We start from the raw sequence: 23497 nt of genomic DNA, 5'->3' as shown, positions 1-23497 counted from the left end.
AGGGATAACGTAGGTGGCGGCGATTTGCGGTCGGAAGATTAGGGGTTAATTATTTTAAGTAGCTTGCGGCGACGTTGTGGGGGGCAAGTTAGGGTTAATAGATATAATACAGGGGTCGGCGGTGTTAGGGGCAGCAGATTAGGGGTACATAAGTATAACGTAGGTGGCGGTCGGCAGATTAGGGGTTAAAAATTTTAATCGAGTGGCGGCGATGTGGGGGGGACCTCGGTTTAGGGGTACATAGGTAGTTTATGGGTGTTAGTGTACTTTAGGGTACAGTAGTTAAGAGCTTTAGAAACCGGCGTTAGCCAGAAAGCTCTTAACTCCTGCTATTTTCAGGCGGCTGGAATCTTGTCGTTAGAGCTCTAACGCTCACTGCAGAAACGACTCTAAATACCAGCGTTAGAAAGATCCCATTGAAAAGATAGGCTACGCAAATGGCGTAGGGGGATCTGCGGTATGGAAAAGTCGCGGCTGAAAAGTGAGCGTTAGACCCTTTCCTGACTGACTCCAAATACCAGCGGGCGCCCAAAACCAGCGTTAGGAGCCTCTAACGCTGGTTTTGACGGCTACCGCCGAACTCTAAATCTAGGCCATAGGATACGCAATTGACGTAAATGGAAGAAAAGTGAGTGGTACACCTGTACCTGCCAAACTTCTAATACCAGTGGGCGTTAAAAAGCAGCGTTAGGACCCCTTAACGCTGCTTTTTAAGGCTAACGCCAAACTCGTAATCTAGCCGTAAATGTTAAAAGGAGACAAATTCTTGTAAAAAACAACCATGGTTAACCTTCTGAAACAAATAATTGCAATCATGTGGTTATGTTTTTTTAACAAGACAGATTTGAGGGACGTTTGTTAAAACAATGTACAAATGTTTTATGAAGCATGTGAGATTTAGAAATGATAAACTACCCCATAAAACATAAAAAAATGAAGTCTTTAAAAATGTTAAACTAACTTCAGCCATGTAGAAATTGTGTTGAATTTTACAACTTTGTATCTCTATTATTAAACACCTTGATTATAATTTAATAAGATGATTGTAATTCAGTCAGTACTTCCACTCCTGACCTTGCACTATACAATAAAATAATTGAGGAAAATGTAATGATTTAGAGTCACACTGTTATCTCACCATCTGAAGAAGAATAAGTTAAACCTGCTTTAATTTAGTCCCTGCTACTTAATGGGTTATGTCAATTTTGTCCATGGAGGTATTTTTTTGTTTTTTGTTTTGTTGTTATTTAAATATATTGTTGTGACTAGAAAAGCAAGCGTGAGTGAAGGGCAGCTAAAGACACGCACCCACAGAACAGAGAGAGGATGTTTTGCTGAAAGCAAGAACGCATATAGTTCTATTCAGGCAAGGTTTTCTTCATTATAGGACCACTAAAGTCAAAATTAAACTGATTCAGATAGAGCACACAATTCTTTTTATATATCTTTTATTTACAACCAATTCATGATACATTTCCAGTTCTAACCAAAACGAAGGTAAATTATACATTACAATGCATCATACTAGACCATGGTAAGTATAATATAACAAAAATTTCTCTGCTCAATTTTAAAATATGATGAATAAGAAAAATAAAAAAATAAAAAGCAAAAACAGAGAAAAACAAAATGAGAGCCCATCCACTTAATACCTAAGTAAGCAAGTTAGTTTTCTGTATCTGAATTGGAGATTTTCAAAACAACTTTATATAATTATACCAAAAACAAAGGCAACAAAAAAAGTGGGGGGGGGGGAGGAAAGGGAGGGAGGAGATATTAGAGAGCTAGGATATATTAGAAAGGGAGGGCGGAGATATTAGAGAGTTAGGATATATTAGAAAGGGAGGGAGGAGATATTAGAGAGCTAGGATATATTAGAAAGGGAGGGAGGAGATATTAGAGAGGTCGGATATATTAGAAAGGGAGGGAGGAAATATTAGAGAGCTAGGATATATTAGAAAGGGAGGGAGGAGATATTAGAGAGCTAGGATATATTAGAAAGGGAGGGAGGAGATATTAGAGAGCTAGGATATATTAGAAAGGGAGGGAGGAGATATTAGAGAGCTAGGATATATTAGAAAGGGAGGGAGGAGATATTAGAGAGCTAGGATATATTAGAAAGGGAGGGAGGAGATATTAGAGAGCTAGGATATATTAGAAAGGGAGGGAGGAGATATTAGAGAGCTAGGATATATTAGAAAGGGAGGGAGGAGATATTAGAGAGCTAGGATATATTAGAAAGGGAGGGAGGAGATATTAGAGAGCTAGGATATATTAGAAAGGGAGGGAGGAGATATTAGAGAGCTAGGATATATTAGAAAAGGAGGGAGGAGATATTAGAGAGCTAGGATATATTAGAAAGGGAGGGAGGAGATATTAGAGAGCTAGGATATATTAGAAAGGGAGGGAGGAGATATTAGAGACCACACAATTTTAAACAACTTTCCAATTCAGATTCTTTTATTTACACTCTTTCAGAGGCAGCAGCATGTGCAAGATTCTCAGTATACGTGCATTCTGTGCGTGGTTGACATTTGTCACTTGATGCAATGGGAAGGAAAATAAAACACAATTTCAAATTTGTCAAAAGAAAATCTACTACTCATGTGAAACTTAAACTTGGGGGCATATTTATCAAGCTTCGTATGGAGCTTGAGGCCCCTTGTTTTTGGCAAACCTGAAGGCTCGCCAGAAACAGAAGACCGCTGCTCCATAACTTGTCCGTCTGCTCTGAGACGGCAGACAGAAATCAACCCAATTGAATATGATCGGGTTGATTGACACCCCCTGCTAGTGGCCGATTGGCCGCTAATCTGTAGGGGGCGGCATTGCGCTAGCAGTACACAAGAGCTGCTAGTGCAATGATAAATGCCAACAGCGTATGCTGTCGGCATTTATCGATGTGCAGCGGACATGATCCGCCATATTGTATATATATCGCTAAATATGTCCGCTCACACCATAGTAAATAGGCCCCTAAGTGCTTTTGCATTGTCAATGTATTATGCATTTATGGATTCTGCAATTCTACTGTATTTAGTGGTCCTTTAAAGATACATAATACCCAAATGCTAAATCACTTTAAAGTAATGAAGCATAACTGTAAAAAGCTAATAAAAAATATTGCCTCAAAATCTCTATGTAAAAAAGGAAGACATTTTACCTCAAAATTTCTTCAGCTCACAAAAGTAAGTGCTCTATGAGCAGTTATTTGTCAGCTACTGTCAGGTGCATGTTTGAAAGAAAAAAACAGCCAATCAACTTAAGTGCTGATGTTACACTTTGCTTTACTGTGATCTTGTGAGAGTCACAAAAATCTTGTGAGATTTTATAGTAAACATCCTTAAACTGAGGAAGCATATTACATGAATGTGCCTGCACGTGCCAGATAGAACACTCCCTTACAAGTCCTGGGACTAGCACCCTGATTGGCTGTGTAAAATGCCTTTACAATGGAATGTGGCTACTGAGGAAATTTTGAGGTAAATAGCTTCCTTTTTTTTTACCTAGAGATGAGCAGGTGATATTTTCTATTAAGCTTTTACATCTATGCTGCTACACTTTCAAGTAATTTAGTATATGGGTATTATGTACTTTTAAAAACCTGTCACTTCTTGTCAAGGCATCTTTACCGTATTTGCTATATGACATCTGGTCCTGTGCTCCTGTTAGGTTATTCAAGTGATAATACAATACATTATTTAAGTTTATTTACCCCTTAAAGGGTCATGGAGGTAAGCATTAAGGTTTTGGGATTAATATAGTTTGTGCATTAAAAAAAATCTAATTTAATTATATTGTCAAATGTAATTATTGGTATCCTTTTCATGAAATGTAGCTACTTTTCATGATAGAATACCTAGGCAGACACATGAGAGTTATCATTAATTAAGGGGAAGAAATCAGCATCAGTGGAGTTGCACCTCGGACACCATACTCAACACTGAGTGACGTCATCACCCGGCTGCACATTGTGTTTAGACTCATATGCTGGAGGTTCATGCCGCAAGTGGAGCACCTTTCGGGAGATGGATCCAGTCTGTATGATTGCAACCTATAGAAGCTCACACAGGCACAACTGATTGGTGAGAGATACTGTGCCAACATAAACTTACGCTTATTTATAACATAAAAACCATATTGGATTGCTTCGGTGGCAATTGTATAAGACTACATTATCACTTTAAGGACACTCTATGTTATCAGGATTTTGATTCACTCCCATCTTTGGCCTCGCTTCCATTGAGTCATTAAAAATGGAGCCGTAAGCTACCGAAGCGGACGACAGCTAAAAGTCATTTACGGCTCCATTTTAGTACCAGGTTTCCATTGAATTATTTTGCAGATAGCGTGCATTCGCTCTTTTTGTGTAGCTGTACGTTAACGTTGTGTTAACGCTTCCATCTGACATCGGATTTCTTGAAAATCAATTAGTTGCTAAGGTAACCCGACCTTACGCTATAGAATTTACGTTTAACGTCCGTGCTCCTTACCTGTGATCACCTCTCAAGAAAAATAAAGATACATTTATCCATATTTTTAATAATCAAATATTATTTTTTAATATAATTATATTTACCACTTCATAAATATAAGTAATATGTATTGCTGCCCTAGGCATAGGTCTAGTTTGCATTCTGTAGATATGTTCTTGCATATATTATTATAATTAAATATATACTGATATTTCTATTAGAATATAAGTTCAACTATTCCTATACATGAGACAACAATAAATATCACTTATAACAATTTATTTCTACATTAAAACACTTGCATTATTTGCAAGTTTTGTAATTTCATTAGAAAATAGGTCTCAAAAAGCACAATTTTCCTCTTTTACAACTAGTTGAGCTGGGTGTAATATTTCTCAATGTATCGACAGCCTCCGACAATGTATTAGCGGTTAGCGCTTTCATTGGAAACCTGGTATAATTTATCGATTAACGGCTTCTATTACTTTCTATGGGACGCAAAGATTTTTTCGGCAGCCGGAGTCCAGCTGCCGATATTGAGGTATAACGCGCCATTGGAAACAGTCGATAAACGATATTGCTTTCGACAGCATATTTAACGGTTTGCGAGTGCACGCAAACTGAATTACGACTCAATGGAAGTGAGGCCATTATTGGATAACATTAATAGACTTTAACTTCCGTGGAGAAAAATATATATTATCTATTTGACTTAATAAATGTTGTTAACACATTGTTTATATCACATTTCACAATCTAATTTTACTTTATGTGTTTTGGGAACATTTTTGTCTTGTGTTATAATTAATTATCCTAATAATGGCTGCAAAGACAGCTTCCATACTCAAGACACATACTTGCTCATTCATGGAAAGGAGCTACATTTTAACAAAGTAAAACAAATGGAATTAAAAAATGTCATCATAACCATGGAACTTTTTAATTTTGAGCCTTTAATTTCTGATTGGCTTTTTCTAACAGGTAGCAAAATATAACTTTATCCGTAGATATACTATAGAGTTTATAAAGTTATATATATATATATATATATATATATATATATATATATATATATATATATATATATATAAAATACATTGAAGCTTGATGAAATACAAGCCCAATGCTAATGTTGTCCTGCATAATTAACAAGTGCATAATAAAAAGACAATTATTTAACACCTACTCTGGATTTCAAATAAGCAGTAGATTTTTTTTCTAATTCATTTTTTCTCCCATTTTCTGGCCCCCTGTATCATGTGACAGACATCAGCTAATCACAGACTAGTATACGTATACATTGGGAACTTGTGCACATGCTCAGTAGTATCTTGTTCCCAAAAAAGTGTGAATATAAAAAGACTGTGAAAAGTGTCTTAAAACTGCATGCTCTATCTGAAGCATACAAGTTTATTTTGACTTAAGTGTCCCTTTAAATGGACAGTAAGGTCTAAAGTAAGCTTTTATGATTCAGATAGAGAATAACATTTTAAACAGCTCTACAAATGTACTTGTATATACCTTAGTAGGCTCAGGAACAGAAGGCACTGCTGGGAGCTATATCTCAATTAGTGATTGCACATATATGCTTCTTCTCATTGGCTCATCTGATCTGTTCAGCTTGCTCCCAGTAATGCATTGCTGCTCCTGGGACTAGGTTTACTCTTCAACAAATGATACAAAGCGAAAAAAGTAAATTTGATAATAGAAGCAAATTGTAAAGTTGTATAATATTGCATGCTCTATCTGAATGATGAAAGTTTATGTTTGACTTTAAAGGAGAAAAAGTACAAGTTACTAGTTGTTGGTAATTGGTATGCTATAAAGTCCAAAGCATCGCTATGTCATAACCATTTTTTTTTTTTTTGAACATATTTTTATTGAGGCAGTCATAGTACTGAAGAGAAGAAAAAGTGATTGGGATAGCGCTATGCAGCTGCGAGTCTTATAAAGTGAAATAAATATATATTAGTTTGGATCTATTTTTATCTGAATATGAAGGTGTCCCTGTTTTGGGTTGTTCAATTATGGGATTACTATTTTGATATATAAGGATCCCCGGTTTATTTTGATCATATAACCTGGATGATAGAGTAATTTCTATATTTTTAAAATAGTCTTATGTCCTATGTTTTTTATATATAAGTATCTTATAGATATTATTATAAAATATGATGTAAAAGAAGAGAGAGGAGCAAGTGCTTTAAGATATATGTATTTTATTCCTATACAGATAAGGTTCTTATCGTATAATAGTTAACAATAAAATCTAACACATAGATGCCGGCATCTAGATTTAAAACCACATTAAAACAGTTTTTTATTTGAAATTTATACTTGTTATATTCTATCAGTATTACTGCTGGTTTTGGACTATAACCGTGGTTTTATGAAAGCAGCTCTGATTGGCAACATCTGATAAAAAACAAAAAGTTTCTATTCCTTGACATACATGTATCGTATATTTTGTTTGTTACAATTACAATTTTTCAGTGCAGATCTAGTTTTACAATATATTAGCTAGATGAGTGTGAATACCACGTATTTTTACTTAGACATTGATATTCCAGTCTACGGTGGTTTGTCACAGCGGTAAATGGTAGTAAGTGGATTTATCTGTCATATATACGTGTATAAGCAGATTGTCTCTTGTTATAAAAACCTTTTATATTGTCCATATTCTGGATCTCCTCCGTTAAAGTTGTGAGCCGGCCCGGTCCTTTGGTGAAGTAGTTCCGTATGTTCTCCCTTGTTTTCTTTTTTTTGGTTAAAATCCGGGTTCTTCAGGTATTTCCTGATCCAATTGTGGATTTTCTCCTTGTGTCTGTGTAGCCCTTAAGCCAGGTGATTGAGGCTGAGCGGTTACTGATCCTTGGATAGGAATTACACATATGGAGTCTGTCCCTAGAAAGTGGGATATGGCTCGATGTACCTATCCTAGCCAGCCCGAACACGAGAAAGACCTCTCACCTGCTGGGTTCTGTGTTTAGATATCCTGTGACTGTCAGCAATCTCTAAGCGTTTCAGCCTGGGGCCTTTATCAGCAGTCATAGTACTCACAATTCAAACAGGCCATAGAGAGGTACAATTGCAATTACATGAAACAATAATAAAAAATAAAATAAAAATAAAGATACAAAACCATGTAACAAATGTGGGTAGAGGCCTTTCATGGGTGGGCGAATAGTAAATTCAATCACCCCTCTTGTAAACCTCATTTTATTGTTATAGTTCCATAGTATACTCCATGAAAGGTAGATCCGCACGAGGGATCTGAGGCTTACAGAGCAGCTGAGGGCACAACTGTAACATCATATAAAGTCAGAGACAACTTATTTCAAAATCTAAAAACACAGTGTAATCACTTGAAGACAAACTTGAACATGAAAAACAGAAGAAAGATGTCATCATAAGATCATTAACAAGAGGCATCATATACTTTATATGTGTGTAATATATAATTGGAAAAAAATAAAATAAATATATATATATATAAAAATAATAGAGTTTCTGTAAAGAAAACCTGGAGAACTCTTGGAAAGATCAGGGAGATCGCCACTGGTGAAAAGAGAAAAAAAAAATAATTAATAAAAAAATAATAATAATATATGAGCGGGGGGGGTAGGAAGGGGAATGATATATGGTGGATCCGGAAGGAAATAGGGAAGGGGTTGGGGGCAAAGGAGAGCGGACCGTTACTCAACAGTCAGGAGTTTCTATTTGACGCAGTAAACCTTCTCTCATTTGTCTTTAGTTTAGTCATTCCCGTCTAATTCTAGTCTATTTCTCTGGTATTCATCCCATGCATACCATATGGAACAATAGAGATTATAGCGTCCCTCTACTCTAAGAGAGTATTCTTCCATTTTCTGTACATAGTCAATGATCTCTAGTACATGTCATAACCATTTTAATAACTTACGGCTAGATTACAGGTTTTGCATTAGTGGCTTGCAAGTTATTTCCACTGCTCACCTTTATTAGCGCTGCTATTACAGGTTTGAAAAAAAATGGCGTTTGCCGCAATATGGTAGCGTTGAGCCTCCATACCGCACACAAATACCAGCGCTGCTTTGAGCTGCTTTGACGTGCTTATGTTTAAACCTAACACTCTAACATAAACCCCGAGTCTAAACACCCCTAATATGCCGCCCCCAACATCGCTAAACACCTACCTACACTTATTAACCCCTAATCTGCCGCCCCAACGTCGCCGTCGCCACTATATTAAAGTTATTAACCCCTAAACCTCTCGGCTCCCACATCACTAACACTAAATAAATATATTAACCCCTAAACCTAACCCTAAGCCTAACCCTAACCCTAACACCCCTAACTTTAACCTAATTAAAAAAAATCTAAATAAAAATGACTATGATTACCTAAATAATACCTATTTAAGACTAAATACTGACCTGTAAAATAAACCCTAAGCTAGCTTACAATATAACTAATAGTTACATTGTAGCTATTTTAGGTTTTATTTTTATTTTACAGGTAAGTTTGTATTTATTTTAACTAGGTAGACTAGTTAGTAAATAGTTATTAACTATTTACAAGCTACCTAGTTAAAATATAATACAAAGTTACCTGTATAATAAAACCTAACCTGTCTTACACTAAAACCTACATTACACTAAAATTAAGTAAATTGAATAAAAAAAACCATTTTTTTTACAATTACAAAAAATAATAAACACTAAATTACACAAAATAAAAAAGAAATGATCAAATATTTAAACTAATTACACCTAATCTAATAGCCCTATAAAAATAAAAAAGCCCCCCCCAAATAAAAAAAACCTAGCCTACACTAAACTGCCACTGGCCCTTAAAAGGGCCTTTTGCGGGGCATTGCCCCAAAGAAATCCGCTCTTTTACCTGTAAAAAAAAAATATAAACAACCCCCCACACAGTAAAACCCACCACCCACAAAACCAACCCCCCAAATAAAAACCTACCCTAAAAAAACATAAGCTCCCCCATTGCCCTTAAAAGGGCATTTGGATGGGCATTGCCTTAAAAGGGCATTTAGCTCTTTTATGGTGCCCAAAGTCCCTAATCTAATAAACCCTTAAAAAAACCTAACACTAACCCCCAAAGATCCACAATTAGCCAATCGGAATTAAAGGGTAAAAAAATCCTATTGGCTGATTGGATCAGCCAATAGGATTAAGCTTCAATCCTATTGGCTGATCCAATCAGCCAATAGGAATTGAGCTCGCTTTCTATTGGCTGATTGGAACAGCTAATAGAATGCAAGCTCAATCCTATTGGCTGATTGATCAGCCAATAGATTAAAGCTCAATCCTATTGGCTGATTATATCAGCCAATATGATTTTTTACCCTTTAAATCCGATTGGCTGATAGAATTCTATCAAGCCAATCGGAATTTAAGGGGACACCATCTTGGATGATGTCATTTAAAGGGGAACCTTCATTCTACAATAGCCATCGAAAGAAGAGGATGCTCCGCGCCGGATGTCTTGAAGATGGAGCCGCTCCGTGTCGGAAGGATGAAGATAGAAGATGCCGTCTGGATGAAGACTTCTGCCCGCCTGGAGGACGACTTCTTGCCTCTTGGATGAAGACTTCTCCCGGCTGGATGAGGATGGATGGTCCAGTCTTCAAAAACTGTAAGTGTATTCTTTGTTTTTTTTTTTAAGGGTTTATTGGGTGGGTTTTATTTTTAGATTAGGGACTTTGATCACCGTAAAAGAGTTAAATACCTTTTACGGCAATGCCCATCCAAATGCCCTTTTCATGGCAATAGGGAGGCTTAATTTTTTTAGGTAGGATTTTATTTGGGGGGAGTTGGGTTGTGTGGGTGGTGGGGTTTTACTGTTGGGGGGGTTGTTTTATAAAAAAATTTTACAGGTAAAAAGAGCTGATTTCTTTGGGGCAATGCCCCACAAAAAGCCCTTTTAAGGGCCATTGGCAGTTGAGTGTAGGCTAGAGTTTTTTTATTTTAGGGGGGGGCTTTCTTATTTTGATAGGGGCTATTAGATTAGGTGTAAATAGTTTAAATATTTGATAATTTCTTTTTTATTTTGTGTAATTTAGTCTTTATTGTTTTTTGTAATTTAGATAAATGTTTTTTTTTATTTTATTTATTTATTTTTAGTGTAATGTTAGGTTTTAGTGTAAGAGAGGTTAGGTTTTATTTTACAGGTAAGTTTGTATTTATTTTAGCTAGGTAGTTAGTAAATAGTTAATAACTATTTAGTAACTAGTCAAACTTTACCTGTGAAATAAAAATAAAACCTAAGCTAGATACAATATAACTATTAGTTATATTGCAGCTAGCTTAGGTTTTATTTTATAGGTAAGTATTTATTAAGTATTAAATAGGAATAATTTAGGTATAAATTGTAATTTTTATTTGTAATTATTTTAATTAGGTTAAAGTTAGTGGGTTTTAGGGTTAGGGTTACATTAGGGTTAGACTTAGGGTTAGGTTTAGGGGTTAATAACTTTAGTATAATGGCGGCGACATTGGGGGCAGCAGATTAGGGGTTAATAAATGTAGTTAGCTGGCGGCAGTTTTGGGGGCAGCAGATTATGGGTTAATAACAGTAATGTAGGTTGTGGCGATGTTAGGGACACCAGATTAGGGGTTAATAAGTGTATGTAGGTGGCAACAACATTGGGGCAGCAGATTAGGGGTTAATAATATTTAACTAGTGTTTACGATGCGGGAGTGTGGTGGTTTAGGGGTTAATATGTTTATTATAGTGGCGGCGATGTCCGGAGTGGCAGATTAGGGGTTAATACATTTTTGCGATGCGGGAGGGCCTCAGTTTAGGGGTTTATAGGTAGTTTATGGGTGTTAGTGTACTTTGTAACACTTTAGTTATGATTTTTATGCTACAGCTTTGTAGTTATGGGTGGTACCGCTCACTTTTTGGAAGGACAGGCAAACTCCTAATACCAGCGCTATGGAAGTCCCATTAAAAAGGACTTTTTAAAAAGTGTGGCAGTTACGTTGCGTGACGGCCAAAAAAGTGTGCGGTACAGCTATACCTACAAGACTCGTAATAGCAGTGGTAGTGAAAAAGCAGCGTTATGAAACTTTTTCACTCATAACACAAAACTCAGGTATTTACTCTGTATTTTCAGGCTCTTTTACTATGACACACATGTTGAATCTGATAGCTCAAATTTCTAACAAGAGATTTTGTATGGCATCAAGTTTAATACTTTTTTTTTGCCATTTCATTTATAATGTATTCATAAAATTATATTAAAATAGCTACATAGTCTGTCAAACTTTGCAATGTAATCAAGTGGCCTCAGTAAAGGCAATCTATTGTGTTATCTATGATCATAGATGTGAGAATCATGGACATTTCAGCATATTTAAGTTTTTCTATGTGTTGGAGCTATTTTGTTAAGTAATGTATATTCTATATTTTTATATTTATTTACGTAATGCAAGATACAGCTATATTTCTGGAAGTTGAGTTCTCTTTTGCTTACAAGAAAACCTACTCAGTATATAAGTTTATTAAAATACCTATTGCACTTTTAAGGTGTTAATTAATTAGGTTCCTGTGTCTAAAATTACTAACGCCTAGATTACGAGTTTGGCGTTAGTCTTAAAAAGCAGCGTTGAGAGGTCCCAACGCTGCTTTTTAACCCCCGCTGGTATTACGAGTCTGTCAGGTACAGGTGTACCACTCACTTTTCTTCTGCGACTTGAGGCTACCGCAAATCCCCTTACGTCAATTGCGTATCCTATCTTTTCTATGGGATTACGAGTCTTGGAAGAAGTGAGCGGTAGACCTTCTCCTGTCCAGACTCCTACCGCATATAAAAGTTACTAGTTAAGAGTTTAACTAAAGTGCTAACAAGTACACTAACACCCATAAACTACCTATTAACCCCTAAACCGAGGCCCCCCCACATCGCAAACACTAAAATAAACATTTTTAACCCCTAATCTGCCGACCGGACATCGCCGCCACCTACATTATACCTATGAACCCCTAATCTGCTGCCCCTAACATTGCCGACACCTACATTATATTTATTAACCCCTAATCTGCTGCCCCCAATGTCGCTGCTACTATAATAAATTTATTAACCCCTAAACCTAAGTCTAACCCTAACCCCCCCTAAATTAAATTTAATTTAAATTAAAGGAAATTAATTTAAGATAATTAAATAATCTAATCCTATTTAAAACTAAATACTTACCGATAAAATAAACCCTAAGCTAGCTACAATATAAATAATAGTTACATTATAGCTAGCTTAGGATTTATATTTATTTTACAGGCAACTTTGTATTTATTTTAACTAGGTACAATAGTTATTAAATAGTTATTAACTATTTAATAACTGCCTAGCTAAAATAAGTACAAAATGACCTGTAAAATAAATCCTAACCTAAGTTACAATTACACCTAACACTACACTATCATTAAACTAATTACCTAAAGCACCGGAAATTAATTATAATTAAATTCAATAAACTAAATTACGAAAAAAAAAATTCCACTAAATTACAGAAAAAAAAAATACAAGAAGTTTAAACTAATTACACCTAATCTAAGCCCCCTAATAAAATAAAAAAGCCCCCCAAAATAATAAAATTTCCTACCCTATACTAAATTACAAATAGCCCTTAAAAGGGCCTTTTGCGGGGCATTGCCCCAAAGTAATAAGCTCTTTCACCTGTAAAAAAAATACAATACCCCCCAACATTATAACCCACCACCCACACACCCAGCCCTACTCTAAAACTCACCCAATCCCCCCTTAAAGAAACCTAACACTACCCCCCTGAAGATCTCCCTACCTTGAGCCATCTTCACCCAGCCGGGCACAAGTGGACCTCCAGAGGGGCAGAAGTCTTCATCCGATCCGGGCAGAAGATGTCCTCCAAGCAGCAGAAGTCTTCATCCAGGCGGCATCTTCTATCTTCATCCATCCGGAGGGGAGCGGGTCCATCTTCAATCCAGCCGATGCGGAGCCATCCTCTTCAAATAAAGTCCAAGCGAAGAATGAAGGTTCCTTTAAATGACGTCATCCAAGATGACTTCCCTTGAATTCTGATTGGCTGATAGGCTTCTATCAGCCAATCGGAATTAAGGTAGGAAAAATCCTATTGGCTGATCCAATCAGCCAATAGGATTGAGCTTGCATTCTAATGGCTGATTGGAACAGCCAATAGAATGCGAGCTCAATCCTATTGGCTGATCCAATCAGCCAATAGGATTGAACTTCAATCCTATTTGCTGATTGGATGAGCCAATTGGATTTTTCCTACCTTAATTCCGATTGGCTGATAGAATCCTATCAGCCAATCGGAATTCAAGGGATGCCATCTTGGATGACGTCATTTAAAGGAACCTTCATTCTTTGCTTGGACTTCATTTGAAGAGGATGGCTCCGCGTCAACTGGATTGAAGATGGACCCGCTCCGCTCCAGATGGATGAAGATAGAAGATGCCACCTGGATGAAGACTTCTGCCGCTTGGAGGACCTCTTCTGCCCAGATCGGATGAAGACTTTTGCCCCTCTAGAGGTCCACTTGTGCCCGGCTGGGTGAAGACGGCTCAAGGTAGGGAGATCTTCAGGTGGGTAGCGTTAGTTTTTTTTTAAGGGGGGATTGGGTGGGTTTTGGAGTAGGGTTGGGTGTGTGGGTGGTGGGTTTTAATGTTGGGGGGTATTGTATTTTTCATACGGGTGAAAGAGCTGATTACTTTGGGGAAATGCCCCACAAAAGGCCCTTTTAAGGGCTATTTGTAATTTAGTATAGGGTAGGGAATTTTATTATTTTGGGGGGCTTTTTTATTTTATTAGGGGGATTAGATTAGGTGTAATTAGTTTAAAATTCTTTTTTTTTTCTGTAATTTAGTGGGGGTTTTTCCCATAATTTAGTTTATTTAATTTAATTGTAATTAATTGTAGGTAGTTTAGGTAATTAGTTTAATTATAGTGTAGTGTTAGGTGTAATTGTAACTTAGGTTAGGGTTTATTTTACAGGTACTTTTGTACTTATTTTAACTAGGAAGTTATTAAATAGTTAATAACTATTTAATAACTATTGTACCTAGTTAAAATAAATACAAAGTTGCCTGTAAAATAAAAATAAACCCTAAGATAGATACAAATGTAACTATTAGTTATATTGTAGCTAGCTTAAGGTTTATTTTATAGGTAAGTATTTAGTTTTAAATAGGAATAATTTATTTAATTATAGGAATATTTATTTAGATTATTTTAAATTATATTTAAGTTAGGGGGGTTAGGGTTAGGTTTAGACTTAGTTTTAGGGGTTAATACCTTTAATATAGTAGCAGCGACGTTGGGGGTGGCAGATTAGGGGTTAATAAATGTAGTTAGGTGTCGGCGATGTTAGGGACGGCAGATTAGGGGTCAATAAAATGTAACTAGTGTTTGCGAGGCGGGAGTGCGGCGGTTTAGGGGTTCATATATTTATTAAAGTGGCGGCGATGTTCGGTCGGCAGATTAGGGGTTAATATATTTATTAAAGTGTTTCCGATGTGGGGGGGGGGGCCTCAGTTTAGGGGTTAATAGTTAGTTTATGGGTGTTAGTGTACTTTTTAGCACTTTAGTTAAGAGTTTTATGTTATGGCGTTAGCCCATAAAACTCTTAACTACTGACTTTTAAATGCGGTAGAAGTCTTGCCAGGAGAGGGTCTACCGCTCACTTCTTCCAAGACTCATAATACCAGCGTTAGGCAAGTCCCATTAAAAAAATAGGATATGCAATTGACGTAAGGGGATTTGGGGTATGCTCGAGTCGCAGAAGAAAAGTGAGCGGTACACCTGTACCTGCCAGACTCGTAATACCAGCGGGCATTAAAAAGCAGCGTTGGGACCTCTCAACACTGCTTTTTAACCCTAATGCAAGACTCATAATCTAGCAGTTAGTTTGACAAACATTCTATGCAAAATGCAACATTTCAATTGTGCTCAGCCAATAAGAGAATTGATACATCTTAAGCATCCCTTGTTGTTGTTAAGAGAAAGAAAAAAAAGTAGGAGGTTCATATGCTAATTTCTTAGACCTTGAGGGCCGCCTCTAATCTAAGTTTTTCACCACTAGAAGGCGTTATTTCATGTGTTTCATATAGATAACATTGAGCCTGTCAAAAGAACTGAAATAAGGGGCAGTTTGCAGAGGCTTAGATAGAAGGTAATCACAGAGGTAAAACGTGTATAATAACTGTGTTGGTTATGCAAAACAGGGGAATTGATAATTAAGGGATTATCTATCTTTTAAAACAACAAAAATGCTGGTGTTGACTGTCCCTTGAAGAAAAAAAGATAACTTTTGTTCTTTATTCAGTAAGATCTTAAAACGGTCTCCACCGCTAACATTTTAGGGAATAAAATCTATTAATTTGAACAAAAATGCTTTAATTCCTTCAGAATGTGTAGAAAAATGTTTTGCTACTGGTGTTGAAGGATGTTCCGCTTCTATATCTCTAAGATGTTCCCTAATGTGGTCTTTGGCTATCATACTTGTGCATCCTTTTTTATTATTAATTACAGATCTTACCAGTAATCAGATAAATTATATACTGGGAGCAACAGTCTAATTGTTATCTTATTTTATAGCTTTTATTATTGCCCATAGATGTAAAACTGTCTCCAATGGCCATATCATTACAAGCTAAGCAGGGGTTCCTCTCACATCTGAACGAGCCTTTTATATGTAGCCAACATTTTTTATGTTTATTCGGTTTTGCCCTAAAATCTTTGTATACATATTCAATTAAATTATACCCCAGAGTGGATGCTCTTTTTTTGCCATCAGTATATGTGGTTCCATCCAATTGTTTGTCTCTTAGCATTTTGTCTATCTAATGATCTTATCTGGGCTCTAGTTTTCATAAGTTTATCAGTTTTATAACCTCTCTGTCCTACCTTTTTAACTAAAGCTAAAGATTGTTTATCATAGTCACTTAATTGGGTACACTTGAGTATGATCCTTATGAATAGCCCCTCTTGGGATGGATTTCTTCAGAGGTGATGGATGACATGAATCAGCTCTTAAAAGAGTATTACCTGCTATCTCTTTGCGGTGTAGCTCAACTTCCACATTATTTGTAATTACTTTTCCACTTAGTAATATATCAAGAAGCTTTATTTCTCTATGTTGAAATTCTGAAGTAAATCGCAAATTATATAGATTCTCATTGAGATATTCTACAAAGTTATTTGCCAATATTTCTTCCCCTTGCCATATGATTAGCAAATAGTCTATGTACCTGACATATAAAGCAATATGCTTCAGGAAGGGATTAATATCTCCAAAAATGTGGAACTACTCATACCAACCCAAAAATAGACTGGCTTATTAAGGGGCACATTTTGCCCCCATAACAGTTCCACACATTTGGAGCTAAAAATTATGTGTTAATAAGTAGTCCTAAACTTTCATCAAAAGTGCTATATGTCTTCAAGAAAAACTCCACTGCCTGTTTACTTAAATGATGGAGTATACTGCAGTATAAGGAGCTTACATCCACTGTTAACCAATTATATGTCTCACTCCACTCTATCTTATCAAATTTTTAAAGTAATTGCTTAGGGGCCTAATTATCAAGCTCTGAATTGAGCTTGATGCCACAGAAGTTATGAAACAGCAGTCTAAAGACTGCTGCTCCATAACAGGTCCGCCTGCTCTGAGGCTGCGGACATCAATCCTATATGATGGTTCTGATTGACACCCCTGCTAGCGGCCGATTGGACGCAAATCTGCAGGGGGCGGCATTGCACAAGCAGTTCACAAGAACTGCTTGTGCAATGATAAATGCCATTTATCATAATCGTATCATGTCCGTCTGCACTTTAATGAATCGGCCCCATAGTATCTTTCAGATATGCTGGAAGTTTAACCACCAGTAAATGCAATATAATATTCAACCATTCACTAGATCAGTGATGGCGAACTTTTTTGAGCCCAAGTGCCCAAACTGCAACATGAAAGCAACTTATTTATCTCAGTGCCAACACTGAAATAAAACCTGAATAATAAGGGGTTTTATTACAAAACCACTTAATTCAACTGTCGGAGCTAATGTCAAAATAAAAATACAATAAAATACAATAAAATAGGTTTCAATGATACAAACTGTTTTTTATTAGAAAAACAACCAATTTCAAGGCCAATTCATATTTAAATAAAAAGACCTGTAAATCTGCTACATATATAGTGCAAACAGAGCATCATAGTTTACAAAATTAAACATGAACATTTAGCAATCACATAAACTCAGGTGTCAGGCTTCTTATTGTAATTATCTTAAAACGAAGAGAGAGAGAGGGAGAGGAAGAGATAGAGAGGAAAAGAGAGAAGAAAGGAGAGAGAGAAATAGAGGAAAAGAAAAATGAGAGGGAGAAAAATAGAGAGAGGGAGGGAGAGGAAGAGAGAGAAAGAGAGATATATGAAAAGAGAGAGAAGAGAGAGAGAGTGAGGAAGAGAAGGAGAGGAAGAGAGGAGGGAGAGGAGAGAGAGAGGAAGAGAGGAGGGAGAGGGAGAAGAGAGAGGGAGATGGAGAAGAGGGAGGGAGAGGAAGAGAGAGTGAAAGATGGAGAGGAAGAGAAAGTATAAGAGAGGAGGGAGAGGAAGAGAGAGAAAGAGGAAAAGTGAGAGGGAGAGGAATAGAGAGAGGGAAAGAGAAGAAGAGAGAGAGCAAGAGAGAGGAAGAGCAATAGAGAGGGAGGGAGAGAGAGAAAGGAGAGATAGGGAAAGAGAAGAAGAAAGAGAGGAAGAAAGAAAGGGAGGGAGAGGGAGAGGAAGAGAGAGTGAGAGGGGAAGAAAAATAAAGGAAAAGTGAGATGGAGAGAAATAGAGGGAAACAGAATAAGAGAGAAAGACAGGGAGAGGAAGAGAGAGAGAGGGAGGGAGAAGAAGAGAGAGAAGGAGAGGAATAGGAAAAGTGAGAGGGAGAGGAATAGAGAGAGGGAAAGAGAAGAAGAGAGAGAGCAAGAGAGAGGAAGAGCAATAGAGAGGGAGGGAGAGAGAGAAAGGAGAGATAGGGAAAGAGAAGAAGAAAGAGAGGAAGAAAGAAAGGGAGGGAGAGGGAGAGGAAGAGAGAGTGAGAGGGGAAGAAAAATAAAGGAAAAGTGAGATGGAGAGAAATAGAGGGAAACAGAATAAGAGAGAAAGACAGGGAGAGGAAGAGAGAGAGAGGGAGGGAGAAGAAGAGAGAGAAGGAGAGGAATAGGAAAAGTGAGAGGGAGAGGAATAGAGAGAGGGAAAGAGAAGAAGAGAGAGAGCAAGAGAGAGGGAGAGCAAGAGAGAGGGAGAGCAAGAGAGAGAGAAGAGAGAGAGAGAGAGAGAGAGAGAGAGAGAGAGAAAAGAGAGGAAGATAAATAGTGAGAGGGAAAGAGAAGAAGAGAGAGGAAGAGGGAAGGGAGAGGAAGAGAGAGGGAGAAAGAGAATAATAGACAGGAAGAGAGAAGGGGAGAGGAAGAGAGAGAGAGAGAGAGAGAGAGAGAGAGAGAGAGAGAGAGAGATAGGGAAAGGAAGTAAGAGGGAGAGAGACACACACACACAGTTAAAATGATTTTTTTTTCTTGGCACACAACATCAAGTCTACAAAAAAAAACTTTTTACATTTTAAAACTAGTCAAATGTTTCTTCATCTCTCACCTACCCAATCATATTAAAGCCATACATTAAAAGATGTGAGAAGCTTTAGGAACTGATAAGAAACATTAACTTACTGAAGTGTAGGCAGGATGTTTTCAGACACAAATATTTCCCACCTGACCTGACACACAACTACATAGTAAACCAGCAGCCGAATGTAAAATAACACCAAAACAAACCATAGAGCCTCCTCTCAAGAGCCAAATTGCCTAATGCTCAGTCCATCACTGCCCAGAAACTTACCTGTTAAGTCCGGAATTATTCAGCTGCTACCGCCACTACTGCTTCTCAGTCTTTCGCCACCTCCGGCCTCTCACTGTGTGTGCGCACTGAGTTTAGTCCTCCTTTTCGTCACGCTAAGTGTAAATAATGCACGCTTTTTACAGGCCAGGCCACCAGAGTCTCTTGATGTTTAGTAGGCAATGTTTGTGAACTTATGGCTCGCGTGCCAACAGAGATGCCTCTGCGTGCCAGCTGTGGCACGCGTGCCATAAGTTCACCATCACTGCCCTAGATGCTCACTTTATACTTTATATCACTGCCCTAGATGCCCCAACACTTTATACTATCAGGCGTTGGTGGTGATTACATATGCTTATTTATCTTTGGTACTATGCTAAAGTTGGCTATTGTTCGATGTCCTGGCAACAAGTAGTTACAAAGTTCTTCAAGAATCCCAAGTTGTAATCCTGTATCTAACACATTTTGCAATTGTTGTTTAATTAGTGTCAATAGATTGCCATTTAGGAGTCTATAAGTTGTAACATCATCTAATTGTCTTATAGCTTCTGCATAGTATTGGTCCCTGTTTTGAACTACTATAACACAACTTTTATCTGATGGAGTTATCAATATATTATTCTTTTTTTTAATTTCTTGAGGGATGCTATCTGCTGTTTATTTAAATTACCATGGACTCTATTATGTTTGTTCCTTTCTCTTGTTTTACCATGTAAGCTAATGAGATAATGTTGTACTTTCTCTTGGAAAATTTCTATTAACTGGTCTCTAGCATGGACTGGATGGAAGGTACTTGTTTTCTCGTAGATGTTTATTATATGTTAGATGTTTCTCAATTGGATACATCTTTCTTTCTGATGTTTCTTGAAGTTCATCTAGTGTTTGCAAAGCTACTTAATCTGGAAATAAGATTAATTCTTGTTGTATAGGTGAATAATGCTGATCTAAAACAGTGACTTTACTAGATAAGATTACTTCATGATCATGTGACAGCACCGAAACTTCATGTAAGAAAAAATGTTTTTTCAGAGTTATTTGTCTGATCAATTTATTAACATCTGTGACAGTGTCAAACAAATTAAAATCACTAGGCAAAAGCAAAGTCCTTTATTTAGTATTGAATTTTATTCACAGGAAAGATAATGGTCTGATAGATTAATAATTGTCCATAGTAGAAAGATTCCTGGAAAAGTCCAGGGAGGAAAAGGTAAATAACCTAATCCAAAGGAGAAGTCCCCCTAAGGTAGGCCTATGTAGCCGTAGCAGGGCAGTGTCTAATGCCAAAGAGGTAATATTTAAAGTAAAAATAGAGAAAGAAGCATTATATGGCACACTTGTATATGGCAAGAGGTTACTAACAATAGGTTAGGAAAAGGGAAGTGTACATTAAAAAAATAACTTTTATTATGTGTTATTAAAAGATGATGGACATTGCCATCCACACATTAAAAAGTACATAAAAACATATGTAAAATCAGAAAATGCCCCCATGTACTTAGTTACTTAGTTACAAATTGCCTATTGATAGGGTCTGCGGCAACATAAATACAATATATACAAATAAATGCTAAGCGGGTACTCATCGACCCACCAAGCCAATAGGGAAACACCAAAATGACCCAAAGAGGGTTTAAAGCCACAATTTTCATTTGTGTGCCGTGTTATGAAGCAAATACCACAATTAGATTACCTCTCCTAGATAGACCACTAAATGCCAATTAAGGCCTACAAATTATTTTAGGACTAAGTAATGGGAGGCAGTGCGAATGCCTGATGTGCGTTTCACCACTGCTTTGTCAAAGATATTGTCCGTATCTATGTATTTTCTTTATCTTGTGTTTTAGTGATTTCTTCATCCTACTCTTTTCCTGTGGTGTGTTGTGGACTCATATCCCCATTCTTGTCCTTTTCATTTCCCTCTGATTTACTTTCTGTAGTTTAAATGTTCTTGTTGGAATTAAAAGAGGTTGATAGTTGTTGATCCTCAATGCTTGTGGAAATATCTTGTTCCAAAGATCAAAATATAGGGGTAGATGCTTGATAACTCTTCACTGAGAAAGTAGAATCTGAGAAGCTGATTCTTTTAGGTGTTCTTTGTCCACTTCTAAGTTTGTGCTGGGATCTTTTCCCTGTAATGCATTGGTTAGTATTGGATAGCTTGTGGATCCTGCTTTTCCTTCTTTCCATATCCCAGCTATATCCTAGTATAAATGAAGCCACCAATCAGCAAGCGCTACCAGGCTGAACCAAAAATGGGCCGGATCCTACGTTTACATTCAAATAAAGATACCAAGAGAACAAAGAAAATTTGATAAAAGGAGTAAATTAGAAAGTTGATTAAAATTGCATGCTCTATTTGAATCATGAAAGTTTAATTTTGACTAGACTATGGGGGATATTTATCAAGCTGTCAACTGTGCTGCATTCACCGGCACCAATATGCTCGCCTAACATCGCGGCCGCGGACCTGAATACGATCTCCATATTTATTGAAAAAAGCTGTCAAAAAGATGTGCACCAAGTACGGGGTGATGAGCATCGGACTGTCATTGATCTTGCGTCTATTTGGCTTTTTACCAACTTTATTTATACCCTGTCACTAAACACCGCCACTATACTAAAATGTTTAACCCCTATCCCGCTGCTCCTGGACCCCGCAGCAACCTAAATCAAGTTAGCAACCCCTATCCTGCCGCTCCCGGACCCCGCCACAACCTAAATAAAGTTATTAACCCCTATCCCACTGCTCCCGGACCCCTCCGCCACTAAATACGCCACTAAATAAATGTATTAACCCCTAAACCTCTGGCCTCCCACATCACTACCACTAACTAAACCCATTAACCCCTAAACCACCAGCCCCCCACTTCGCCATAAACTAAATTAAGCTATTAATCCCTAAACCTAACAACCCGCTAACTTTAAATTAAAATTACAACATTCCTATCTTCAAATAAATGTACCTGTAGAATTAAAATAAACTATTTTTAAACTATTAATTAACCTACCATAACTATTATACTACAATCAAATTAAACTAGCAATTAAATAAACTAAATTACATATTAAAAAACCCTAACCCTACTCAAATTATTTAAATCTACTATTAAACCTTATTACAAAATTACTAAATTACCAAAAAAAATAAACGCTAGGTTACAAAAAATAAAAAATACTAAATTATGAAAAAAACAACAACACATTATCAAAAATAAAAAAAGAATTACACCTAGTCTAATAGCTCTATCAAAATAAAAAAGACCCCCCAAAATAAAAAAAAAAACCTTGCTTACAATAAACTACCAATGGCCCTTTGTGGGGCATTGCCCCAAAGAAATCAGCTTGTTTACCTGTAAAAAAAAATACAAACACCCCCCATCAGTAAAACCCACCACCCAACCAACCAACCCCCCCCAAATAAAAAACCTATCTAAAATAACCAAAGCTCCCTATTGCCCTAAAAAGGGCATTTGTATGGGCATTGCCCTTAAAAGGACATTTAGCTCTTTTACTGCCCAGACCCTAATCTAAAAATAAAAACCATCCAAAAAAACCTTAAATAAACCTAACACTAACCCCCGACGATCCACTTACAGTTATTGAAGTCCCGCTTGAAGGATTCATCCAGCCGGCAAGAAGTGTTCATCCGGGCGGCCTCTTCCATCTTAATCCATCCAGCGAGGAGCTCCTCTTCATACGGTCGCCGCCGTAAACTGGAACTTCAATGCAAGTGACGTAATCCAAATGGCGTCCCTTGCATTCCTATTGGCTGAAAGATTTCAATCAGCCAATAGGATTAGAGCTGCTAAAATCCTATTGGCTGTTCCAATCAGCCATTAGGATTTGAGCAGCTTTTATGCTATTGGCTGTTCCAATCAGCCAATAGGATTGAGCTCTCATCCTATTGGCTGATTGTATAATAGTTAGGGTAGGTTAATTAATAGTTTAAAAATAGTTTATTTTAATTCTACAGGTAAGTTTAAAATTATTTTAAGATAGGGATGTTGTAATTTTAATTTAAAGTTAGCGGTTGTTAGGTTTAGGGGTTAATAGCTTAATTTAGGTTAGGGCGATGTGGGGGGCTGGCGGTTTAGGGGTTAATAGGTTAGTGGTAGTGATGTGGGGGGCTGGCGGTTTAGGGGT

The 23497-nt window shown here is 37.0% G+C and overlaps 1 protein-coding gene across 1 annotated transcript in view; it reads right to left on the bottom strand.

Moving 5' to 3' along the window:
• Positions 1 to 23497, bottom strand: part of GRIN3A (glutamate ionotropic receptor NMDA type subunit 3A) — a 754984-nt gene that overhangs the window by 284044 nt on the left and 447443 nt on the right. The window lies entirely within an intron of this gene.

Source organism: Bombina bombina, chromosome 2 (assembly GCF_027579735.1).
Source record: "Bombina bombina isolate aBomBom1 chromosome 2, aBomBom1.pri, whole genome shotgun sequence".
NCBI classification, from domain to species: Eukaryota; Metazoa; Chordata; class Amphibia; order Anura; family Bombinatoridae; genus Bombina; species Bombina bombina.
This window is presented reverse-complemented; position numbering and strand designations above follow the sequence as displayed.